Source organism: Pollicipes pollicipes, unplaced genomic scaffold (assembly GCF_011947565.3).
Source record: "Pollicipes pollicipes isolate AB1234 unplaced genomic scaffold, Ppol_2.1 Scaffold_7261;HRSCAF=8764_pilon_pilon_pilon, whole genome shotgun sequence".
Classification (NCBI taxonomy): Eukaryota; Metazoa; Arthropoda; class Thecostraca; order Pollicipedomorpha; family Pollicipedidae; genus Pollicipes; species Pollicipes pollicipes.
Window position 1 is genome coordinate 39,208,385 of NW_023597054.1, and position 25,311 is coordinate 39,233,695.

The 25,311-nt window shown below is 50.0% G+C and overlaps 1 pseudogene; it reads right to left on the reverse strand.

The window, feature by feature from the left end:
- Window positions 1–115: 115 nt before the first annotated feature.
- Window positions 116–24,381, reverse strand: LOC119112578 (protein-tyrosine sulfotransferase-like; annotated as a pseudogene).
- Window positions 24,382–25,311: the final 930 nt, after the last annotated feature.

Genomic DNA, 25,311 nt, shown 5'->3' on the forward strand with positions numbered 1-25,311 from the left:
TGCACCTGTTTGCGTTCACGAACGACCAGCCGCTGAGGCGGCGCCGATCAACTATCTGGGAGGGGAGGGGCTCCCCACAGCGTGAAATGTTCAGGGCAGCGGTCCGAAGACACCTCGCTGAATCTCCAGGGTGTTCCGGGCACGAAGGATTTACATTCTTATCTCCGACGTGCAGACGAGTTCATGGAATTGGACCTCAACGAAGTCGCTCGCAACCGACGGATATGCGGGGCATTTAAAAGCGGCTGTTAAATTGTGGCTAACTGGCACTACGATATAGCAAACGAACACACGGAAACGAAAAAACGGGAATCACAGCTACGTGCTTTACACTATCCGCTGCTCCATATTTCCACTTTAAACGGCTTCAAAATATGACATTTTCCTCAGTGCCGACAACTAAATGACGCCGGTTTATCCACTGAGTAGGAAACCCAGGGCACCGTTGCGACCAATACAGAATATTTTGACGCGAATCCACAACGCAATCGATCATCCACAAGCCGGGTCTTCTAACCTGCCCCGTGATAGTGAATGTAGGTTTGACGGCCAGCAGAACAGACGTGGAGCGAGCGGCGCTCAACTTTTGCCGGCAGGGCTGATAAAGTTTGGAAAGACTGGGGCGCGCCTCGGAATTTGGCTCCTGCTCTTCAGCCTGGACCCCTAAGCGCCTGGCGCGCCTGATAGCTATTGATATTGAGTGTCCGGCGCATGGCGTGTACGCCGTCTGCCGTCCGGTACCTCACGCTCTCATTCTCTCTCCCTCGACCAAAGCATCTCGCGCGGCCCGCTGCCCGTCGCACGTAGCCCGCCGGACAGCGGGCCACCTGTACCCGTCTACCAACCCCGTCCGCCAGAGCGCGCCGCCGAGGCCCGGTGGCTGGCACCCTGAGCGCAGTGGGCCGCGGCCGGCGGCGCCGTACAACCGGCGCCTACAGCTTCTGCTCCGGGCGGCCGGCGCGCCGCGAGCGCTTGCGGCGCGCCAGAATTTGCTGCGCCCTCTGGCGCCAGGCGGCGCTCTCGGCGCGCACCTGCAGCGTGTTGCGGTCCACCTCCGGGTCGGGCCGGCCGTAGTCGGGCGGATTGGCGTGCGGGTCGTAGCCCAGCGTCTTGAGCATGGGCGCCAGCTCGGCCATGTCGCGCACCACGTCTTCCGGGAAGCTGCCCACCCACTTGGTCAGGGCGTCCACGTTGACCGGCTTGATCACTTGGTCGGAGGAGCGCTCCACCCTGCGGCCCGGGCCCGGGTCAGGGCACCAGCGTCGGCCTCAACGGACACGCCGGCTCGCACACGATGACAAAAGAGGCTCTCGCGGAGTACAATATAGCCTGGGGCACCGTCGGCACCCCACGGGGCTAGCTGTTGAAAATGTGTACATACTGCCGGCAGACAACGGCCATCTCGGCATCAGGCCCAATGAGGGTGCCTTTGAAAGCCGCATGGCCGCCATCGTCGACCAATTGGCCACGCTTTTGTATTACATTATGCGCGCTCATTACCTTAATGAGTACCCAGCAGCAGTCAAGTTATATTTCACCCAGAAATCAAGCCCGATTTCCGGCAGCCACGGCCAGGGCCTAAGCGAGCTAATAAATCACAGCCTTCTGTACACATCGCAAATCGCGAACAATGCATTTTCTATCAGTCGGACTAAAAGTCGGGCACTATAGCTCCTAGCGAAGAATCGAAACACCAGTCACCACCGAGCGGCAGTGCGACCGCAGCGCGCGCGCCGGGGGCTCGACTGCGGCGAAACCGACCAGCCTGCGGCGACCACCGCAGGTCAGCACTCACTTGGAGAGTGACACGCCGCCCGGTTTGTTGATGGTGCGCTCGTGGTGCAGCACCGTCTCGTTCCAGGGCACGTCCAGGAAGTGTAGCACGCGCTCCATCCAGGTGCGCGGGTGCACGCACCAGCTGTTCGTACGGCACGCGCAGACACCAGTTGGCGCCCAGTTCCTGGCACTGGCGGTTCATCGTGTCGGCGGCCATGTTCCAGCGCTGCATGCACTGCCGGTGGCTCTTCAGGTCGAACCCCGTGATCGTCACCTGCAGGGGGGCGTCATCACTGGTGCATCCAAGTGGTGGGTACATTCCTGGCGTCAGGGCTAATGATTGGTAAGCGCGGCAGCACGCTGGAAGCTCATTAGTTAAGAAATGTTGTCACTTGCAGCGATCATGAAACGCAGAGATTTTAAAAAAAAACGCACTCGTGTTGGCGATTATTCCAGGTAGCCGTTATTTCGCCAGAGGATCGCAGCGCGCAATCCCACGCATAACGCCAGCGCTGCTCGGGGCGTCGGAGGGTCGGTCGGATGACTGACCTGTCGGGAGATGATGGAGTGTACGGTGGCGCGACCGTCGCGCACCATGAAGATGAACTTGGCCCGCGGGAACAGCTGGCGCAGGTAGGTGGCCGACTTGATGGTGAACGGGTCCTTGTTGCAGAGCCGCTGGGCCGGCTCGCCCGTGTCGCACCACCACCTCCAGGATGAAGGCCGAGATGGCCGAGTCCAGCACCTGCAGCGGCCGGCCCGCCGGCACACAGTCCGGGCCGGTCAAGCGCAGTCCGATGAGGTGAGGCAATCGGGGGTGACTACCCCGCAAAGCCAGCCGTCACCGTTACACCAGCCGGCCGTCACTGAGAGACGCACCCAGCCCACGGCCCCGGTCCAAACCTGGTCAGTGCGCACTGAGTCGTGTGTCAAAGGCGCAGCAATGACAAAAATTAGCATGCCATTACAGACATTGCCGTGGACATTTGTGCCGAGCGCACGCCAAGGTAACTGTTCCTTTTTAGCTACATAAACATGTCCGGCCGGAGGTCCGTAATAATTAAAGTCGCTACTATCATTTCCGCAACTAGGCACGCTGGACACCTGTTGAACGTTTTCGCTTGTGCATCAGTCAAACGAGGAGCACATCACGTTCAGCTGTTGCTTCTGGACTGGCTCTCGGAAACGACTCAAGCAGTGTGTCAAGTCAAGAGTTAGTATATCCTGCTGCTAACGGCACGATGCATTTAGAGTTAACTTCACGTCATTTACACATGCTTTATACACCAGCATGCAGTCACTTTGCAAAGCGAATGAGGCATGAGAACACACATATAGCGAACAGCAAGCAACTACAATTACAGCCCGCAATTAGTATTGTGAACTGTGAAAATTCGCACATAAACCAGGCCCCCGATTGCTCCGGGGCCGGCTCCCACTGCCACACGGGTGAACCCCGGCGCCTCGACTCCGTTCAAGGCTTACATAAACCAGGCTCCCGATCGCGCCGGAGCCGGCTCCCGCTGCCGCACCGGGTGAACCCCGGCGCCTCGACTCCGCTCAAGGCTTACATAACCAGGCTCCCGATCGCTCCGGAGCCGGCTCCCGCTGCCGCGCGGGCAAACCTCGGCGCCTCGGCCCCGCTCAAGGTATGCATGCGACTGCAGCCAAACGAGCCCGGCTGATACGTTTTGCGACGCCAGAAAACTACCGACGGAGGAACTTTACCCGACGGATGGACGCCAAACCCAGCCGGCCGCTTCCGGCACCACGGCAAAACAGCGGGAGACAGCGACATGAAATCTAACATCAATGATTATGCAACCGTTGCGCACGTTTTGCAAACAAAGTTTGGCCCCCTAGCAATATCAGAATACCGAGCTGCATCATCTTGGAAAGCCTGCCGAGACGTGTTCCCGGCCGAAGCGTTTTTTTTTTTTTAAATCCCACGACAATCAGTGGCAACGATGTTCACCGGATCGGTATACAACAAAGCTATCAATCAAGAAACAGGGCACCTCGAATGACAATGACCGTTTCAGGAGATGAATAGCATTCGATGATCCTAATTGATCTTCACGGGGATTTAAGGTTGATGAAAATCTGGGACAGGGGGAGGGAGGGCAGGCGGGGGAGCGACAGAATTTCATGCACCAATCCAGCATGATTTCCAAAATAAACAAATGATATCTGAACTGAAAATTCCCCACATTGTAGACCCATCCTGCTCGCTTGCCACGACTTCAGATAGCTCCCGTCGGGTGAGGATTAACGGTAATGACAACTACATTCGGCCCCCCCCCCCTCCCCCCCCCCCACCCAAGGGATTTAAAATATATTTCATTTCACCTACAAAATGCGGAACATTGGGAAGCTGTACACGGCCGTGGAAATACAGCTATGACGATTGACTGTCACTACCCAGCGTTCATGGTGTATCTATCGCTACCCACCTCGTCATCGAGGCCGGCCTCCTCCAGCCGCAGACTCTCCTTGGCCGACTTCTTCCAGTGTGAGTGCATGCTGAGGATGCGCGGGATGACGCGCGTCTCCTCGCCGCAGCGCACCAGCGGGTGGGCGTCCAGCATGGCGCGTGCCAGCGTGGTGCCCGAGCGCGGCACGCCGCCGATGAAGATGAGCGGTATGTCACGGTCCACGGCCACCTCGCCCATCCGCAGCTGCCGGGCCCGGTCAGCTGTCAGCGTTGGCGCCCACGGCCAGGGCAGACTCCGGCCGAGGCACGCACCAGCCGACCAAACGCCGCGACACCGCACGGGCGCGCAAGCCCAGCTAAACTGGCTGCACGCTCCTCGGACATTCCGTTGTTGAGTTGAGTTGCAGTACCATGCGTGCGGCTTTGCGCCCGAAGCAATTTTTAAAGCTGGGGAAGTCAACTAGAAGATCGGAGAGAGCATGGACAAGGCCCACACCAATGAGGCGCCACCAGATGGCTCACGCTTCACTGTTTTCTCAACAGCCGCGCTGTGCACGGCCCCGGCCGGCTCGGCACTTCAGTCGACCTTACCGTTTTGAGCGGCGAGCCTGTTGTGTTGGTCAGGCAGGCGGGCAAGGCCACCTGATGCACAAGCACAGCCACCAGCCCCAAGCCGCACAGGGCCACGAGCCAGCGGCGCTGGGGCCGGCCCATGGCGGCGCCACGCTGGCCGTTCGCCCCGCCTGGCGAAATACAACACACTTCAGTTACAACGGGTCGCCGACAGATAGCTGCTTCCGGTGAACGGAGTTCACTGCATTCTAGCAATGTCGCAGAAGCCAGAGCGGACGGCTGTTGTTAAGAAAAGCCCGGTTTACTCATCAATATGGCAATACGGCTAAGTCGCACAAAAACTGTAATTGGGGAATCTGGGCGCACTGTTGCAATTGGGGAAAATTGGACACTCACGCAAATGGGGAAAATCGAACACGATGACTATCAACGGCCGAGTTCTGCAGATACACATCAGTTATTCAACGACAAAGAGTAAGAATGCAACAAAACCAGTTGTTACTAGCACACGCTTCAATTAAGAAAGTGCCCTGCCCGGCAAGTTTAACTGGGGCAAAGAAGCAAAATGTTGGGACATTTCGACAACAATGACTATCAAATGTTATAAAAACATGTACAAATCCGGATATTACCGGGATCACTTCTATCATCCTGTTTATGCAGTAATTCGTTAATGAAATGAGTGAAGCCGCATAGGATTTATCTCATAGAAAAGTTTTTAACTTTGTTTTCTCGGACCACTGCAAAAGTAATCCGTCGAAAAAAACAACTTTTGAACCACAACGAAAATGGGAACTATCTCGCCACAAAGGTTTTTAACTCTGTTTTCTTTGGACAATGAGCGTAACTGTCGCTCCAAAAACCAGCTTTTGAATCACAACAAAAACTGAACTAGGTAACTACTGCTACTTGAGCTCTTTTCTTCAGCTCACAACACCGCAATGCACCGATCACTATCGCAACTCCATAATCGCCACAGCGTACTCGCTAAGCCCATGCTAAAGAGACCGCCTTGCAGACTCGTGGCAACATATGACACACGCCTGGCAAAAAAAGTCGCACGGATTACATGGTGACGTAAGATTTACTCACGACACAACATGCAAAAAGACCCGCTTCAATAGAGGAGCCAATCCAGTATAAAGCATCCGAGGAAGGGCCATTGTTTCCATAGCCACTGCGATGAACCCAGTGAGCAGCTAACGCCGGCCAGAGACGGCTGATGCTAATCGCGGTCAGCTAACCGTGAATCGGATTCCCCGAGGCCGGCCAACCGCGGCTGGTGATGATCACGGCCATCCAACAGCGTGCCCGATTCCCCAAGTCAACTTCACGCTACCCAACTCCAACGACACGCAGATTTGTCACAATTCCTTACAGTTGTCATGTCCCCATCTCTGTCATTTCATCACTGCGAGAACCGGCTACCGCAAGCTTACTAGCCTCATGGCTCACCCATTCAGCCATAATACAAATAATCACTTTGGAAAATGATGTTTTGTGGGGGGGGGGGGGGGGGCAGGGAAAAGGAGGGACGGTGTCTGTGGTCAATCTCAACGCATCAGAAGTACCCTGGTCGCCCTGTCTGGTCCGGTCTGGTCCAATGTGTCGCGCCCTCTCCCCCCCCCCACACACACACAAAAAGGCTGTTTAAAATCACCACAGCTGACTTTCTTCGCTTCTTCGTTTTTCCTTACAACCACGCGAAAAAGCATTTTCATAATAACCTAACGGCAATGGAGGTGCATCTCGTCCGAGCAGTTCTTTGGCAAAGTATGAACACGTGCAAATGACGCGACGAAGGTCGGTGTGCAGTGACAGCCTGGGCCAATCTCACAAATTGCCGCTCACCATAGAACGGTGAACAGCTGCAGCCGACCACACCCCCTCCGAAGTGAGACCGAGACCGGACCTGTCGTGCTCAGCTGGTAAACATCCCGCACCCGCCCCGGCGCGAACACGGCTGACCGGCGGTAGTAGGGGGGTGGGGGGGGGGGGAATAGTTGAAAGCTGGTTTGCATTGTCCCCTAGTTCTGGTGGCTGGGTGTGATTCTCGACCGCTGCCCAATGCACTGGCTTCTACAGACCGATCGGTCCAAGAGGCTACGAACCAGCGGTGACCTAAGCAGTCGACCACGTTTACAATACAATTGGTATTGATTCGACCAAAGGCGGGAGTTGGCCAGGGCTTCCAGCAGTACGTGAAATTGACAACGTAGAACGTCCACTCTGATTTAACGGGGCATCGTGCCACACCAATTCACAGACAGTTCCCAGAATTCGCAGAAAACCTGTCACAGTCACAGTCGGTGGTAAGTAACATCAAGTGACAGGACAAAAGCCCCTCGGTAAATCTCAGCATCCCAAACAGAGCTCCAGTGGACAGAACCATCACAAACATATGTGCCGATTGGGCCGTACTCAGAAGCGCGTATGGAAGCGACAGGCCAGCCAGCTCGGCAAGAGGTGGCCCGTTATGCCCGCAAACTGATCACCAACTGCCAGGTAGACCCATACAGCGTTCATTATTATTTCTGCAGTGACAGCGAACGATGTGGAAAACCATTTCAACCGGAACAAACTACTCACAGCGAACTCTCAGAGCCTCACACGACCGTCTGGCCACACGCCTGGACGAATCAGCGAATGCCTCCCACTTCCGAAGATACCAGCACAGACTGGACACCACGCTTGCCAGTGCGGCGTTCCGGGAGGCACGGCGGGTAGGTCACATCCCAGACCGCGCGACACACGACTCCACCGTCATCACCGATGTCGAAAGACGGAGCACTGTCGCGCGACACTAACGACCTTAACGGGGCCTTTCAAGACGAGACCTTTCAAGCATACCAATCAATGACCGATGTAAGTTTACAAACATACGTTTTACTGACACTATTCCAAGCTTGAGATGATTACGAGGTGTGCCGCTGGGACTCGCTTCAAACGGCTATGTTCATCAAGACGAACCCAGGAAAGCTGTGCCTATGCTTGCACTGAAAAATGCTATGAACTTATCGTGGCATCACGTACTGTCACGCTGCGTGGTTGTCACATTGTCACACACACTCCTTACTTGTAAGGGACTGGTACGATGATCAATCCATCCGTGATAAACGTCATTCAATTTTACACGATGATGTTCGCGGGCACCATACATTTAAAACGAGACAACGTCGTCGCCACGACACAAATTTTACAAGATGAGGCCATCTTCCAATGAAAACGCCATCCTGCTATGCTTGTGGGCTGCGAAGCTGTACGCCCGCTAAAAGCACTGGGTCGGCTCGCGTTGGATCTCTCAAACGCCAACTCCCTTCACGCTTCGTGGCGCACTCGCAACGAACCGTGCTGATAGTTTGCCACCAAGAGCCTGCCCGTTCCGCGTGCCAAATTTCCTAGGCGAACGCAGCGGGGAAGTGGAACTTCTGAACCTATGGCGCCTATGGAAGTACACGCGATCCTCACCAGAAGCCAGCTAACACGGAGTCAGCGGACGCGACGCGCAGACTGCGGTCAGCAATCAACAGGTCTGGCTTATTCGTATAGGTCACCTTGCGAGGCCCCCATCTGCGCTTCTGCCCTCCGCCGCAGCATGGTGCCGCACTCTCCACCCGCGTACCGACGACAGACTGCACGGGCCGCCACACACACCGGGGAGCGTCAATCAGCGGCCACGAACTGGCGCAGATGGCTGGCTGATCAAATCACGCGGCTACGACGGCGCATAAGCGTTAGCACCGGTGTGAGGATCACGGCCATGCTGTGAGTCCGTGGCATATTCGCATTCACGCTAAACGTGCGGGTTCCGCACTTGTGACGGGCGCGGGAGTCTGCGCGCGTCCCAGTGCTGGGGGATGTCGGCCACCGGCGCCGCGCAGAGGGCGGTGACGCCTGACACCCCGCCGGACGGCCGCGGGATCCGGGATGCTGGGGCATGTCGGCCGCAGACGCCGGACAGAGGGCGGTGACGCCTGACACCCCGCCGGACGGCCGCGGGGTCCGGGATGCTGGGGCATGTTCGGCCACCGGCGCCGGGCAGAGGGCGGTGACGCCTGACACCCCGCCGGACGGCCGCGGGATCCGGGATGCTGGGGCATGTCGGCCGCAGACGCCGGACAGAGGGCGGTGACGCCTGACTACCCGCCGGACGGCCGCGGGGTCCGGGATGCTGGGGCATGTCGGCCGCAGACGCCGGACAGAGGGCGGTGACGCCCAACACCCCGCCGGACGGCCGCGGGGTCCGGGATGCTGGGGAGGTGTTATGTTCGGCCACCGGCGCCGGGCAGAGGGCGGTGACGCCCAACACCCGTCAGACGGCTGCGGGGTGCGGGATGCCTGGCAACGCCCGTCCCCCCTCCCCCATGGGGACGTATCGGTAGGTGGGCTTAATGACAGTGATCCTTCTACACGCGTTTTAGAACAGGAATGCGCACAAATGTCACTGAGGAGGGTATTCGTAAGCACATGCGCGCAGAAAAAAGGTTGTGGGTAGCAACATTCCCTTCATGCTCTTAAGCGCTCATACCATATCAACAATATAAATCCGTAAGAACCGTATCACTGATGTTAGCATGTGCGGATTATTGCAAAAGCTCGACCCACATGCGATCCAAATTAGAGTTCCAGGGCACATTAAAAGCTTTCGATCTCCACAATCGATCAGAGATCATTACAGGGATGTATCAGTTCAACATTCAGTGCGTCCTCAACACATCTGGTGGCAACCTAATTCTTGAACAACCGCGTCTGCTTGCAGATTGCTCTTGTGCCCTCCAGTGTTTGCGTGCGAGATCAACCTTTTGCCGGTGCCGCAGATGGTTCATATAACAGAGCAGTGCCGCACGGGATCCGACCGAGCACCACAATAAATGGTTCGGATCCAGAGGCGCTGGCACCAAACCTTTTTCATTTGTCTACGCATGCAAGCCCGGACCTCACAGAACTTCCATATTACCATAAATATAACTGCTTGAACTGGTTGCACAATGTTCTATTAGGTACCCGCAAGACAAGTACGTCACGTCAATAAGCGGGCACGTGTCGTACATTCAGACCTAGGACGCGCCTCTAACCTGAAAATAGTGATAAGGAAGCACGGTCGGCTTGCACAACGCTGGTGTAATTGTAATGCTAGACATCTATCGCAGCAACTCTGGTTAAAGCAGCCACAAGCTCGCCGGTTGGTGTATTACAAAAACGATGTGTAACAAGCTCTCATAACATTTGTTGGTAAGTATTTTGGCCAGGATGTTTGCTGATCAAATATTTTTGCCCCACGCGGATACAAACTAACTCACACTAATTACAAACCAGTTTTTTCGGAGACGAACAAAAAGTCCTATAAAAGAATTCCGGGGGAAGCACCATTTCAGACAGAGAATTTAAGCGGCCGAGAGCGAATTCGACAAGCTAGTTTTGCTGTCCAATCTATCACAATCTATCTGATCCGAATGGGCAAATGAGAAGTCAAATTTGCGTCCGAAAAAGCTATCTTTTTAAGAATTGTGAAGCACATGCGTAGTGCTGAGAACTAATCCGAAACCTGACAGACATGAGTCGGACGGGCTGCCGACGATAAAGCTTATGTTTCAACGTCTCGGCGTCAAATAATAAACACCGCACAGGCAGACTAAAAACATTTCAGCTTCCATACTTGGCCAATCCTAAAGTGGCATGTGAATGACCGCAAACCCCAGGAAAATCAGGGATGCCTCAAAATCAGCAATATCGAAGCATCACGCACCGGTCTGATGTGTGAACAAACACCACACAACACAAGGCACTGGCCAAAAAACCACGCAACACCACACATCTGTTCGGCACAGTCGGCGAAATGGGGGGGGGGGGGGGATGCGACGCCATCAACAGCAAATTGGCGGCTAAAATGCACGTATCCCACCTCCTACATACGTGAGAAACTGAACCACGCTACGCTGGGTGCAACGCAGCGTATTACAAATTCGTCCAGATGGTCATATATATATATATATATATATATATATATATATATATATATATATATATATATATATATATATATATATAAATATACATGGATGAAAGCTATTCAACCCGTTACTGTTGGCCCATGTTATTTGCAACATCCTGACAGGAAACCCAGCCTTATTTTTCATTGCCTTATTAGTTAGGTGTCATATATGCTGGCAGGAGGCCAAATTTTTCTTTTCAATGGCTTGTTCGTTTGCAGTTTCATTTTCATTTCATATTCGTCTTTCAGTACATGCTGGTAGCAAAAGCAAACTTTGTTTTCTAGGTGGTACATAAAGTCGATGAGGTGTCCCTGTAGCCAGGAACGCGAAAAAGCTTGCTATGCTCGGGAGGCATCCCAAACAAATGATCACGAAAGACAACTTTTTCCCGAGCATGATAACTTTTTACTAGCCCATAGTGCAGTGTACCATGAATAAAGACCACTGCCGGCTGCGTCCGGAAGTACCCGTTATCAGCATGAGTAAACAGCACAAGCAACGGCAATAGCATGTCAGCACTGGTAAAATTCGTGGCAAAATTGGCGCATGCATTGCCGCAATGCTTGCGTTGGTTCGCATCACGGCATGAACTGGAAGTTTCTTACCGCTAACCAATCAGGGAGCAGATTCCATATCGTTGAGTTTTTCGCCGGTTTCTCCGAACCCGCTTGGAACAGGTTGTTCAACATTTCACTATTCCTGACCGTTTGTCTACGTACTGTGCCAAATTTCTGTGCAGCGCACGAGAAGGGCGATTCCGGGGAGCGGTATCGGGACGAGATTCAGATCCTTGATTCCATATTCCAGGATTCCTTCGTGCAATTATTGAGGCGTTGAGGGTAGCAACAATAAAAATACCGTGCGAGTCAGGAAAGAATACCGCAACATTCCCCTGCTTTACACAAAAAGCTATTTCTCGCTGTCCCCAATCCTTTCAATACTCAAGAGACGGCACGTTAGCGTTACACCACTCGCGCTGTGCGCAATATCTGAAATATCTTGACGGAAACGACGCAAGCAACCCTCACAAAGTAACTGGTGCATTGGAACGTCTATGACGAATCCGAGGAAGCTGTGGAAACAAGCCAGGTTATTGGCATCGCTATTTACAAGTCATAGCAATGCATATCATAGCCACGAGTTTGCAGAAATTTCGTCTAATCTTGTCCGCATTAATCTTCCTGCTGACAACGTGCGGCCAATCTAATGCCTAGACACCAGGGAAATCAGCCTCAAAACTAAAACTTCGCGCAATGGGGCTTTAGTTAGACCACGCCGCACGTTCTATCTCCGCTAAGGTGAAATTGGAATTATGGTCATGGTCAAGCGAAACGCAAGAGACAGCCTTCCTCCATACGTTGCTAAGCTTTTTCACCTTCAATACACTAAACAATCTGCCCGACGATCATCACAAATGTAAGCAGGGAACTAAGCGGTTACCTTTCCGGTTATTTGAAACACGAAAGTTTACCCGTAGCTGGTGGAGGAAATGCCTACGCAAGCTTTTGAACCCTATAAACGGTAGGCTATGACGGTATGCGCGACAGCATGAGTGCTTTCAGCATAAAATAAATTAGTTCCAGGCCAGGCCCGGATAGGTCCCGCTTACAAATTACCGGCTATTGGAAGAGACGGGCCGGGCACCGACCGGCTGTTGGACGAGACGGCCGGACGGCTGTTCTCAGTCGTCGCCCGGTCTGGGCCGACGGACGCCGCCCAGGGTGCCCGCCCCTACACCTGATGCCTAGAGGTGATGCCGGGCCGGGTCCCTCCGGCGTCACACCAGGTGCTCAGAGCCGGCCCGGGTCCCCTGCCGTCACACCTGACACCCAGAGGCAAAGCCGGGCTAGGTCCGCCAGTCGTCACAACTGACGTTAAGAGCCGGGACGGGTCCCTCAGGCGTCACATCTGCCGTTTAGAGCCGGGACGGGTCCCTCACGCATCACACCTGCCGTTTACAGCCGGGACGGGTCCCTCACGCGTCACACCTGCCGTTTACAGCCGGGACGGGTCCCTCACGCATCACACCTGCCGTTTAGAGCCGGGACGGGTCCCTCACGCGTCACAACTGACGTTAAGAGCTGGGACGGGTCCCTCAGGCGTCACATCTGCCGTTCAGAGCCGGGACGGGTCCCTCAGGCGTCACATCTGCCGTTAAGAGCCGGGACGGGTCCCTCAGACGTCACAACTGACGTTCAGAGCCGGGCTGGATCCGCCCGCCGGCCGTGCGTGGGCTCACCGCGCCGCGTCGTCGGTCGGTGAGGGACGTCACACCGCGCCGACCTCCGGCGGCGCCGGGCCGGTCGTGACTGCGGCCGGTCCGGTCCGCTCCGGTCCGGTCACGTCCGGTCACGCCGGCGTCGGTGCCGCTGGCCGGCGCGCGCGGCCCACACTGTTGCCTGAGCGCGGCGCAGCGGAGCTAGAGCGTGACCGGCGCGGCGCGGCGCGGCGCGGCAGGTGAACGGGCCGACCATCGATCGGCGCCGCTGGCCGCCGTTACCACAACAGGCACCGGCTGCCGCGCTGGCACACAGGGCTTACCGCCCTGGTCACGGCCAACCCGGCTCAACAACAGCGCCACGTTGAATAACAGAAAAACAACGTCCAATATCAGGAACAGAAACTCTGGACATTGCATCGGTTGCCTGGGGCAAAAATACACCCGAAAATGCACGTGATACACGTAAACACAGCCGCCGGGGAACTACCAGGGACCGTAGGGCAGTTCTGCCACCTATTATCTACAGTACGAGAGCCCCGTTCCACTGCAGCGAAAAAGCGCTAGAACGAACGCAGGCACTGGAAGATTGCTTCAGTCTGCTGGTGCAAACAATTGACTGCCAGCATAGACTGCCAGCTGATCTTCATGATAGACTGCAATATTTTGGAACAGGTAAATCCCGTTAGGGCTTGGTAATTTATCTATCATGGAGTACAATGTCCTGCATTGATGTAGCAATCCTGGAACTTCGCTTTAAAACCAGCCTGAATGCCCGATTGTTGAACGGGTGGGCCATGCCGCGTAGATGACTGTTTTGCCTGTGCGGCTTGTGCTTTTTGGCTTGACGCGTATGCCCTGAGACTTCGGCTTTGATCATTACTTGCGAATATTCGCCACTGATGTCCTGTTCGATGTTTACCTTGATGCTGACGAACGATTTGCAACAGCCATCTTGCTAGGGGTGAAATGTGCAAATAAATGCCGAATGTCACAGACGCAATATAAAACAATCACATGCCAGTGAATGCAACACAACGGACGTATGCCCCGTAACAGATATTTTCATGTGATGTCAGAAAGGCCACGTGTGCGGCAGCAAAGTCCCGTGAATGACCGAATGTTTGTTTGTTAATGCCAGGTGTTGTGAAACAGATGTTCAGTTGTTTTTTGTACACAAAACTCCCTGAATGCAGAATTACGGGCAAGAAATGGCAACAAAGTTTTAAACTGCATGCATATAATCGTCGGTTCGTATGGTGACGTACGCGGTTTCGGACCCCATAGCCGACGTGCGGCCATGCTTCCATACCCCTTTTAGGCGCCGTCCAGAGATTACGTTACACATGAAAAGAGGAATTTTAGTGGAGCGTAACCGATGCGTCCCAAGGACAGAGGAAGCTGAAGAGCGTAGTAATGTGCTCAGGTGTGGCTGCAAATCATGTAAAAATAAACTGTAAACCGCTAAAGCCATATAGTGTTGGCTTCCTTGCCACGGCAATCAGCATGCCCGTTTCTTTCCACACCTCCAGCTCTAATTGGGGTCAAACGGACGCTGTCTTTTTAATTCGGATCAAACGCACGCTGTCTATTTAATTCGGATCAAACGGACGCTGCCTTTTAATTCGGATCAAACGGACGCTGTCTTCTTGGGACGTTACGCCTAACACGGCGTAGCCAGGGGAGAATTGTCCATCGCGGTAATATTATTATTATGGCGTTATTGCGACTCCAAGCTTTCAAGCTGTAGCGTCCACTTAAGCTGCCTGACTGGTTTCACTCCGCTGTTGTTAGAACTCTACAACAGTGGACGGAAATTGCTTAAACGAGTCCGTATAGTGGCATCCAGCTAGCATTGCCTGCGCTCGGCCTGACGTCAGCTCCCCCAGATGTCGAGCGGTCTGAGCGGTCTGCGGTCTTCCATGGGATTAGGCCTTCCAAAACTCCCCTATTTTCTTCTTCCTGGACAGAGCGGAAAATCATGATTCCAAGCAGCAGGTGCATCCACATTACATCCCGCTAAACTGAAAGATGGTCTCTGTTGCGGTCTGTCTTCTGCCGCGACAAAATAGATCAGAATACTGTCATAAAAAAACGCGCCAACCGCCGTGAGCAGGAAACAATTTGCATCACGTTTTCTCGTGCGCATAACTTCGCGTGACAGTTTTTCGAACGGGAATATTCCTTTCGCAAATTCTTCCATGTAATAACCATAAGCAATTTTGCATCCATGCACTTTTTACAAGCAAATCGCCGCACACACAAAACTTTAAATGCCCAAGTTACTGTATTGCATTTCATCGCATGCGTATTTTTTCGTAGCGGAGTTGTTCAAACGCGCAATTTTTACATCGCGTTTCGTCGCATGCGCATTTCTTTCTATTTTTGAGCAATTCTTCATCTCACATTTTTTAAACTGACTTTCTTTGCACGCGGGTTCTGACAACACATTTTATTCGCGTGTACAGTTATTCGCATGACCTACGTGCTATTGCGAACCGGATCGTTGGTAACTGGCGAGCAATGATAATTTGGACAATGTTCAAGGATCACTATCGTCCCGACAATGTCTTGTTTCGGTTTTTTAGGAAACATGCAGTGATACACCGTTGTGTGTGCACAAAGAAATCAAATATTTCCTTGTTTCCAGCGAAATCAATGCAGTTAAGATAAAAGAACACGATAGGGCAGCACTAGCACCTTCGTTCCTCGTACAACAACCAGGAGAATGGAGGGATAGATGCATTAAGCAAATTCGCGATTGCAAGAACTGCAATTCTTCAAATGCGTAATGCTTTACATCACATATTTGGTACTGCGTTTCCTCGTACGCCAGGTATTAATGTTGCACGCAATAATTGATGTGCTACATGCATCTATTTCATGTATAAATACATCTATCTCTCCATTCTCCTGGTTATTCTACTATGTTGTCTACAGTGAGAAATAAGGCCATCACAAATGTCTTGTCTTTATACGGAATGTTCCACGCAATTTCACTTAGCACCTTACACAATAGAAGACGGGTAGAATAAGATTGAGCACGTTGAAGTTCGGTATAAGACTGGATATCTTCTAGATGTGCGATGTACCATATATTTTGTTTAAAAGCGTATACCTTAATGGGTGACGACGGTAATAATATATATATATATATATATATATATATATATATATATATATATATATATATATATATCAATAGTTACTTTTATGATTATGATCATTATTACCGTCATTATAATTTTTATAACTATTATGATTATTACCAATATCATCATGATTATTGTTGTTGATGTTGTGGTTAATGTCATCGTCGTAATCATCATTATCGCGATTATCATTATTATAATTACTGGACTTTTAAGGAGCGCCGGTTTACACTTATTTGCCAATATCTTCTTGGCCGATAACTATTTGGAGGTAGCAAAGCGTAGAGGCTACAATAGTGAACGTATTTCCAGTGCAAGTGGGTGTTACGTGCAGCATTTTCGCAAAAACCTATCAAGAAAATGAATGCTGCATTTCCCTCAACGTGTGTGGGCTGTCGGCACACAACTACTCCACTCCATAACAAACTGATTGAAAAGTCCCGGGGGTCCGCCCAATTGCGAACGGATGTTTTCATCAACCCAGCACACCATCGATTGCGCCACTCAGTCCGACCAGAGCGCCTCTGAAGAAGAAAAACTGATCGCGTGCCCTGCAGGAAAACCTTCAGGTAGTGGCATTCAGGTACTGGGTCCCAAGTGCCTTTGGCAGCCAGTACCTGAATGGAGACGACATGCAATGGTATAGAACTACACATTGTGAACCCGCAATAAAACACAGCCTCCTTGAGGCATTTCTTTTGGTGTAGTCACGTTTTTTTAAACTATGACTCATGACCGTGACCTCATTTCACGTGACCCGCTTTGGCCTTAGGTAGAGTCACGATCTCCATGTTTTTCAAAGGAGAAACGAAGAGATCTTTTGTATTTACGGTACAAAGCACGCCGTTTTGATCATGTCACATATCCTATGCGTACAAATGGAACTTTCATTTCAGTGTCACAACGCACGAGAAATAATTCGCCCGATTCGACCACGAGGATTAGGGCCTTCGACTCGCTGAACAAAATCAGTGAATTATACACACCCAAGCACTTATTTTAACTTTCAACGGTCATTTTCCGCCATGATTTGGTGTAGTTAATATATGTACGGAAGTAACGTACATAAGTAACAACTAAGTCGTTGCTAGGACTAAGTTGTTTTGTATGCACAAATTACAGTCAACACTGTCCATGTCGAGAATGGTGCCGACGAAAACAGACGCTTGGGTGAGACGGAGAGCTTGGGAACATGCGCCAACATGACACCCAAGTGCTACATCCTCGTAAATTGTATTCCGCTATTGTCAAATAGTGCGAAGTACAAGGCAAGGCAAGTGCAAGGCATCTTCGCTGAAAACTGTTCGTATACGACGCAGTTCATAAACTGCGCTCAGATTGGTCCTAACATATCATGCATCTATGCAGTGGTTGGGCGAGAGGGCGACGCGTTATCGTCCCACCAGAGCTAACGCAGTGTCTCTGATATCCTAAAGCGATGCAGAGTCATGGCGCGTCCAGTCCCAGCAAGGTGTATACCAGGAACTCACACGGACGTACCTGACGTCCAGACAATTATTTCATTCATTGAAGGCGATGCCACTCCGGATGAACTAAGCCCGTAGATGGAGGACAATGAGTTGAATGAATGCAACCATCAGGCAAACTTCAGATTGGCCTGGGAATGATTTTTCTATGCCTCTATGCCTGGCAAGGGCTAAGAGGTGCGGCTGTGACCATTATTGATTGCATCTCATTTAGCGTTGTTGGAGATAAGGGCCGTTCGCTCTTCCAGTTAGTTTTATACACGAGTGGGAATGCTGGCATTGACGGCGAAGGGTCTGCACACAAGCACCAGCCGTACGAGGTGACCAGCTACATCATTGTCACAACCCAACATCTTATATTGTTTACTTGCATTCACATACTCGGTCATGACCATACTTTCAAGTTATTCGTCCCCCAGTCTCATTTCCGTTATAACTCGTAGCACTGCCCAAATTCCTGTATCATATAGTACAAAACGTGACCTGAAAAGGCGAAAGTTGGGCTAAAAGCATGACATTCGTTGACGCTCAGCTGAACTCCGTTGGTACCAGACATCGTGGTGACACGCCAGATGCGAAAAACTTGATGATAACATTCACACTGGTCTTGGGCACCAGAGGCCAATGAGGTAGCAATATTCAGCGTGCAATTGCTATGACCTCATGTATGTCTAGGTGACCTTGAAATAGTCAGCGTGAAATAGTCTGCACAATCTCAAAGCTGTTAAGCATGGAAACCAGAAGGTTGAAAGTCCTGAAGAGGACAGGGCTGTGAACTGCGCCTAATGACCTTCAAAATTACAATTTCAGTATTGAACTGAGGTTCAGAAATTTGTAGTGGACGGGTATGAGGTCGGGCATCTCCATACAAAGATGGAACATTCCCTTTAATAAGGTTACATTATTGCACGTCATTATTGTAACTAGTTCATGAGCCGATCTGAGCGATGTCACATGTGACATGTATCACATGTGTAACACATGTAGCACACGTGTTAATGAATGCATTCGCGCAAAATATGTTGTTAGTTGATCTCAGATAAATGCGCGTGTTGCGTCATAGGCATCATATCTTCATCCCCAGCACGTATCGTTTGAAGCGCCAGACATTTAGCATTGCAGTGCCTGGCGACATTAGGGGGCACAAAAGTGTACGCGGTTAAACAGAATAATGCATATTTCCAGTAGACAAGACTGACGTGGGAGCCAAAATGTACTGTATTGGACGCCAATTTGCTGGCTGTTCCATGCTGACACATAAATGACCCATATTATGAATTGACAGAACAGCTGTAGCAGTTGTAACGAACAACGCAGCATGCTCAAGACCTCGCCCCGGGTCGTTGGGTCACTTCCCAAATGAGCATTCGCAGAACGCAATTCGCCCACAGACGCAACGCATCACTAAATATTCAAAGCGGTGATGCGTGTGTCTGGTTCTAACAGCTTTTCCTGCGAGCTGAAGATCATAATCTCCAGTCTGCCGAATCGAAACAAAACCGGCCTCGTACGCCAAAGTTGGGATCAAAGTCAACAGCGTGAGAAATACGAGCATTTTTACATCATACCGCAAATTATCCCCCCTCCGTTTCTGCATTCGAAAAAAAACGGCGTTGTGACTGTCCTAACGGTCAACACAGATCATGTGACATTGCGTCGCAAGATCGCGACTTCAAAATACGCGTGCACGCAAATTTTAGAATGGTCAGAACATAGCTGAAGATCTTAATTTTGGCGATAGGCAGTTCTGCACTGTTCAGGTAAGTCTACGTTGACTCAGAGGCTTCAAGAGATATGCTTGCTATGTGACAGCTGAAAAATGCCCTAGGCTTTAACTTCGTCAACGTTAATCGAATTATTTAAGAACTACACGGTTGGGTGCAGTACCAAAGACAATCCTTAAGAGTATTTTCATTGGCATCTGAAATGAACAGTATCATTGCTGTGTCGATTTGTCGTAGAAACAAGCAGCTGATGGCAGCAGTCAGCAACGGGCACTAACGTGGCATTAATCGGACCAGTACTTTTGTAGAGTCTGAGCGTATGATTACGCACACTAACGTGGCGTAAATGGGATCAGTGCTTTTGTAGAGTCTATGCGTGCGATTGTGCACACTTAGGTGGCGTAAATGGAACCAGTGATTTTGTAGAGTCTGAGCGTGGGATTGCGCACACGAACGTGGCGTAAATGGGACCAGTGATTTTGTAGAGTCTGAGTGCGTGACTGCGCACACGAACGTGGCGTAAATGGGACCAGTGCTTTTGTGGAGTCTGAGCGTGTGAGTGCGCATTAAGATTCGAAGGCGAAAACAGCGAACCCGGACCGCTTGCACGATAGAGGAAATACTGCACAACTCGTTTTTAAAGAATGTCACGTGACGCACATCCCATGAGCCCTTTTATGGAGCGGCGGCGACTGCGATGACCAGATCAGCGCTCAGGGGCCATGACGCAAATGGAAAAAGAGAACTGGCAAAACATGCATCGTAGGACTGAAAAGGTTCCGTTGCATGCGTAAATGGTTGGCGAGAAATAATAACTTAAGTCTGTTCCAGTCCAAGTTTTTGGAAAATAACTTCATGAAGGTGACCGATGAAAGAAAGTGTTCTCGCGCGCTTTCTGAGAAAGCCTGAGTGAACGCAGAAGTGGTCAAACATTTGGTGAACGCAGAACATTCTACCCGGAAACACAGAACTGTGCAAAAAGTGAAAGTGGTCGGGCCAAGGCATCTCAACGAAGGTCCAGATTGAGCATGTGTTGAAACAGCATGTGTCACACTTTGGGGTCTGTTTCGGCGTTTGAGGCTCCAAGGAGGTAACGTTAACCCAAGAGACGCAAAGCCACGTGATACACATCTTCCAATTTTTATCAAAGCATTGAAAAGCGGGCAAGAAAAGGGAGAACATGCATCTGAAAGTGCATGAGCACGCTTGATCACAATACCGTGCCAGGACGACATGTGCTAACAGTTTGAATCCTTACTTCGTAATTTTACAAAATGTCCAGCAAGTCGTCAAAATTCTCTTAATTTTTTGGAAATTCTTTGAAATGCGACCAGCGAAACCATCCAGTACATTGTGGCAACAGCAACGAGGGCAAAGCTGTTTCACAAATGCGCTTTCAACACCCTTAACCCGCCTAAAAAACACATTTTCGTGTGCGTGTTGTAATCAGTGTTAAAAAAAAACAGCCAAAGACAGATCCCGTCATTTCCACGATCCTGAAACCGTCCTTGTCATTCCCGGGTAAATCGATCATCGCTACTTACGCGGTCAGCGTATCAACCTTAGCAATTATTGGCCGTCGCGACCAGCGTTCCACAGTCGCGTAAATCAGTTTATACTGTGGTGTTTGCAGCCTATTTCGAAGAGACGCGTAGTGCCGCCAAAATCCTTCGGCACATCCGCCGCTGACCCAAACACAGAACCCAGCCTAACCTTAAAAGCCGCCTCAGAAGTCGAAACGTACGCCAAACCGGCAATGCCATTGCAATTACGAAATATATCACCACCCATTATCACAACCAGCCCCTCTTCCGCTCCTTGAAACCGCCTACGTCATTACATCATTACACTGAACAAGCGCAATATCCACATAAATTTAACGGCACATTGCAATGCAAAGCGCACCAAAAGGAGGGTTCATTAAGTTCACGTTAGTTCCTGTCCGTACCGAAACGTGAAAAAAGCCAACCGGCCTTCCAAAAACCCGTTCTAAATGTGCCTCTGGTCACGATTAAATGTTGGAAGTTTCACAAAAGATAGACGAGAAAATTACGAAAAGCAAATTTCAAGATGAAACTTCCAGACCTACAAGCGTGGTTTGCAAAAAAACAAAACAAACGAGAAGCCGATTAAGCCTTCCCCAAAGAGAAATACGGATGTCACCTTCCCTGCACCGACGACAAAAGCCAGAGCCACTTGGGTCTAACTCTGTCTACTGACTTTCGATCTTTCGAGCACGTAAATGGCATCATCAAAATATATTAAGAATAAAAAGAATCCTAAATATTCCGTTGCAAATTCTTACTTCGGATCATTTTTGACGAAATCTACAATGTGTATATATGACCAGCTTTAGACCATGCTGGCAAAACGCACCAGGAAATTTTTCGACAAAAAAACAACAACCCTGAAACGAATACAGATGATATATCTAGACTACCAAGAGGCTCTTTCCCTCAAATATCTGGCGACAAAATTCGGACGGAACTAGGATACGGCACGTTGAATACTAGACGCATGTCACCCATACTTAGTCCTCTGAAACGCAAACACCTTGACACCGTCCGACAACAGACCAATGCTCATTCCGCAATGGTTCATAAACACACCCAAAGAACAAACAAACACAATGTAAAATGAAACCACCTGCCCCTGTGCGAAACGAGCGCTCTTTCGAAATCTTTCAAAAACCGATAGTTTTTACTCGGCGCAGTGGATCCCCCCAAATTCCAATACCATCGGATGAAAAACTGGAAACATTCTTCAGATTTGCCTGGGGCTTGAATCCACGGAACTCAGTGATTACCTCACACAGATCCAAAATGTAATTTCCCTAGTTAGAAGTGTGGACACCTGCACGTGAAAGCGACGCATTTTGCCAGGGCATAGTCTGGCAGAATGGGGGGGGGGGGGGGGCCGAGCAATGAAAAGTGTCAAAAACACACACACACACACACACACAACCTATCTAACTGGAATTGATCCACTTCCCTCTCAAAACTGGCATGTAGGGGAGGGGGCCTCGAGCCCAGACTGGGAAGGGGCTGGAACGCCCCCCCCCCCCCCCTCCGCTACTGAATAGGTAACGTCGCTCTTGGCATTACATTCTAAATTACCTCGTTTTGAAATGCCATACCCACAAAATTGCTAGAAACTAAAAAAAGTAACGAGCAAAATTATAAAAGACATGCGATCAACAGTCACCGACGGAGCTCATAATGGGTGGCGCCGCCTGGAGATGGCCACATGAACCACTGAATGGCGGATGTGGCGCGAGGTGGTAGGGCAGCACAATGATCACTTCAAGTTATCGTGAATTTAGTTTTGCCAGTCATAACTCTTGGTCATGGCTAGTTCATTTTAAGTATTTCAATTTAATTATTATCTTTTTTGCTGATCTTGCCTTGTTAACATGTCATGTCATGCCATATGACCTCAGAATATGCACATGTGACATTGGGTTAGGTTAGCAATCAATTGTACTTACCCTGTCTCCTGGGTTTGCCTTCTGCTAGTGCTGAATAATAGTGTCTCCTATTTGTTCAGGCATGTCACCTGGTGACTTCAAATATTACTAGCATCTGGAATGAAACAGTAACAGACTGTTATACATTATCAGCAGTGGTTAATGATCCAACATAATGAGGCACACCAAGGGAGCAGGATGCTCTTTTTCAGAACACTGCCTATATAAGCAAGCAAAGTAGATGCTAAAGGTCCCTACAGGAAGTGTTTTAATAGCAATGTAAACAACTACCATGCAATACTTGAGAGTTCCCCACATTTATTGCAAAAAGCCTACATATAACATGACTGAACATGAATGGACATTAAAACACTAGTATGTCATGTGCTCATGTGAGGCATCTGCACAATCAAACATTACACCTTCTTGGGACAGCTATGACTATAATATGCATATATACACATGACACCAGCTAAAACCAACTCAAGCTGACACTCCTACCAGTAATCAACCATTGAACACCCAGTATTGACAGCGTGACATGCTGCAATAATCAATTTTGCTTTAGTAGCTTGTTATTACATTTGTGATTTATCTCTACAATTTATTGTGATCTGATCAATTGTTTATTTTCATCAAATGTTTCAAAATGTAGGTGCTGGTGGTCCAGCCACCACCATCTCACAGACATTTCATTATTGGAATTTTGGAACTGGACACTGCTATTCCAGCTGAGTTTAGCTGCTCTGTTCAAATTCACACAACATAATTATCTCCTCTGAAAAGATTGTGCATGGCACAGAATCATAGCATCAGGTTAGTTTTCTTAGGATGTATGCAAATGTCTGTAATAATTATGACACAGCATTTTGGGAATTGAGACATGCATGGCTAGCAATGCACTGCAGACATTGCAAAAAAAAAAACACTGTAATAATAATTTTCAATCTAGTTTAAAGGTTTTAAGTTGAACCATGACACAACTATGTGATCAAGCTTCATTGGTCAGCCTTTGATTCTGAATGCTGAGCAAATTCACAGCATCATTGCATACATTTAACAAGTAACCCAGCTTTGCCACAAGTCTATAATGTGAACCATTTGCAGACAATGTACTCTTCTAATAAGTGTGAAATGACATGCAAAAACACCATTGAGTGACAAGCAGGGCTCTGTACACATTGAAAACACACTTGATGAAGACAGCATAGGCATTGGAACCACTGGTGTAGTTTCTTTTCAATTTTGTGAGCTCCAACACATCTAACTCCAAACTTACACATGTATCATAGGAAAGGGTTGTCCCATTTCTTGCTGTTCACCCAAGAAAAAAACTTAATTGGGGAAAAAACATTGTTGATAAGTGGTATGTGATGAGTACATTTCGTCAGCCAAGCCCCCTCACCAGTAGCAAAAATGTTGCAAAACAGAGGCAAAAAATGCTGTTATGTACTTACACAGTGGATCTGATGCCAAAGCCGCAATTCCGGCGGATCGCACACCAACAACCGAAGCTCACTTTCGTCCACGCCCCCTCACACCCCTCCCCTACCTGTCCTCACCCACCCTACGAGAGGGCCAGGAGCCTCTGCGACGCCCGACGTGTTGATGGACGGTCAGCGATGTTCGCACGGCCAATCGGGCGGGTGCGCCGTATGTGCCTGGTACTGCGTCATATTGTGCGGCAGGATCACTTTGTTTATTAGCGCCGGTGTGGAATGGGTGGCGGAAAACGGAGAAATATCGCAGGGCGCTTCTTTATATTTCGCTGATACTTAGCAGAGCTTCTCGGCATGGGATTCGCTGGTTCACACAGAGGCGTACGCAGGACTTAAGGGTTGGGACAAAAGTACGTAAGGAAAACGTAGGTATGACAGTTCGTAGGATCACGTGTGTATGCCTAACAAAACGTACACATGACAATCGTTCGTACGATTATGGACGCATGCATAATATTCGTCAGGGTGAAGTTCGAGAAGTTTGCAATGCCACAAGCTCGTATGGATAAAGATTGTGCGGCGAAATGCTTGTCAAGAAAATGCTTGCAACGAAAATGTTCGTATGCTCTTAAGATCGTATCGAAATGAGCCGTGAGCAATTGCTGGTATCCAATATAAGAATGTAAATGGTCGGATATAAAATGTTTTGAATAGCGTTCGTTTGACAAACGTACGTAAGCAAAATGTCATATTGCGATATCAGATGTAAAGACACAAAGATTATACGAAACTGTTGGTCAAAGAGCGAGAATTAAAAGATATCAAAGAGAGAATCATCAGCAAAGGGAGAACAATGCACCAGCTGGATGCATACTTCGATTCATTTTCTTTGGACCCAACATTACTTGGGAGCATCATTTTTAAGACGGTATTCCAAATACAGCTAGAAATTCCTCAGTCGAATTCACACCTTGGACCATTACGGAAACCAAATGTCATCGAAGTTTAAGAGCCGCGGGTGCCTATTTTGGTACCTACCTACCTGGGTG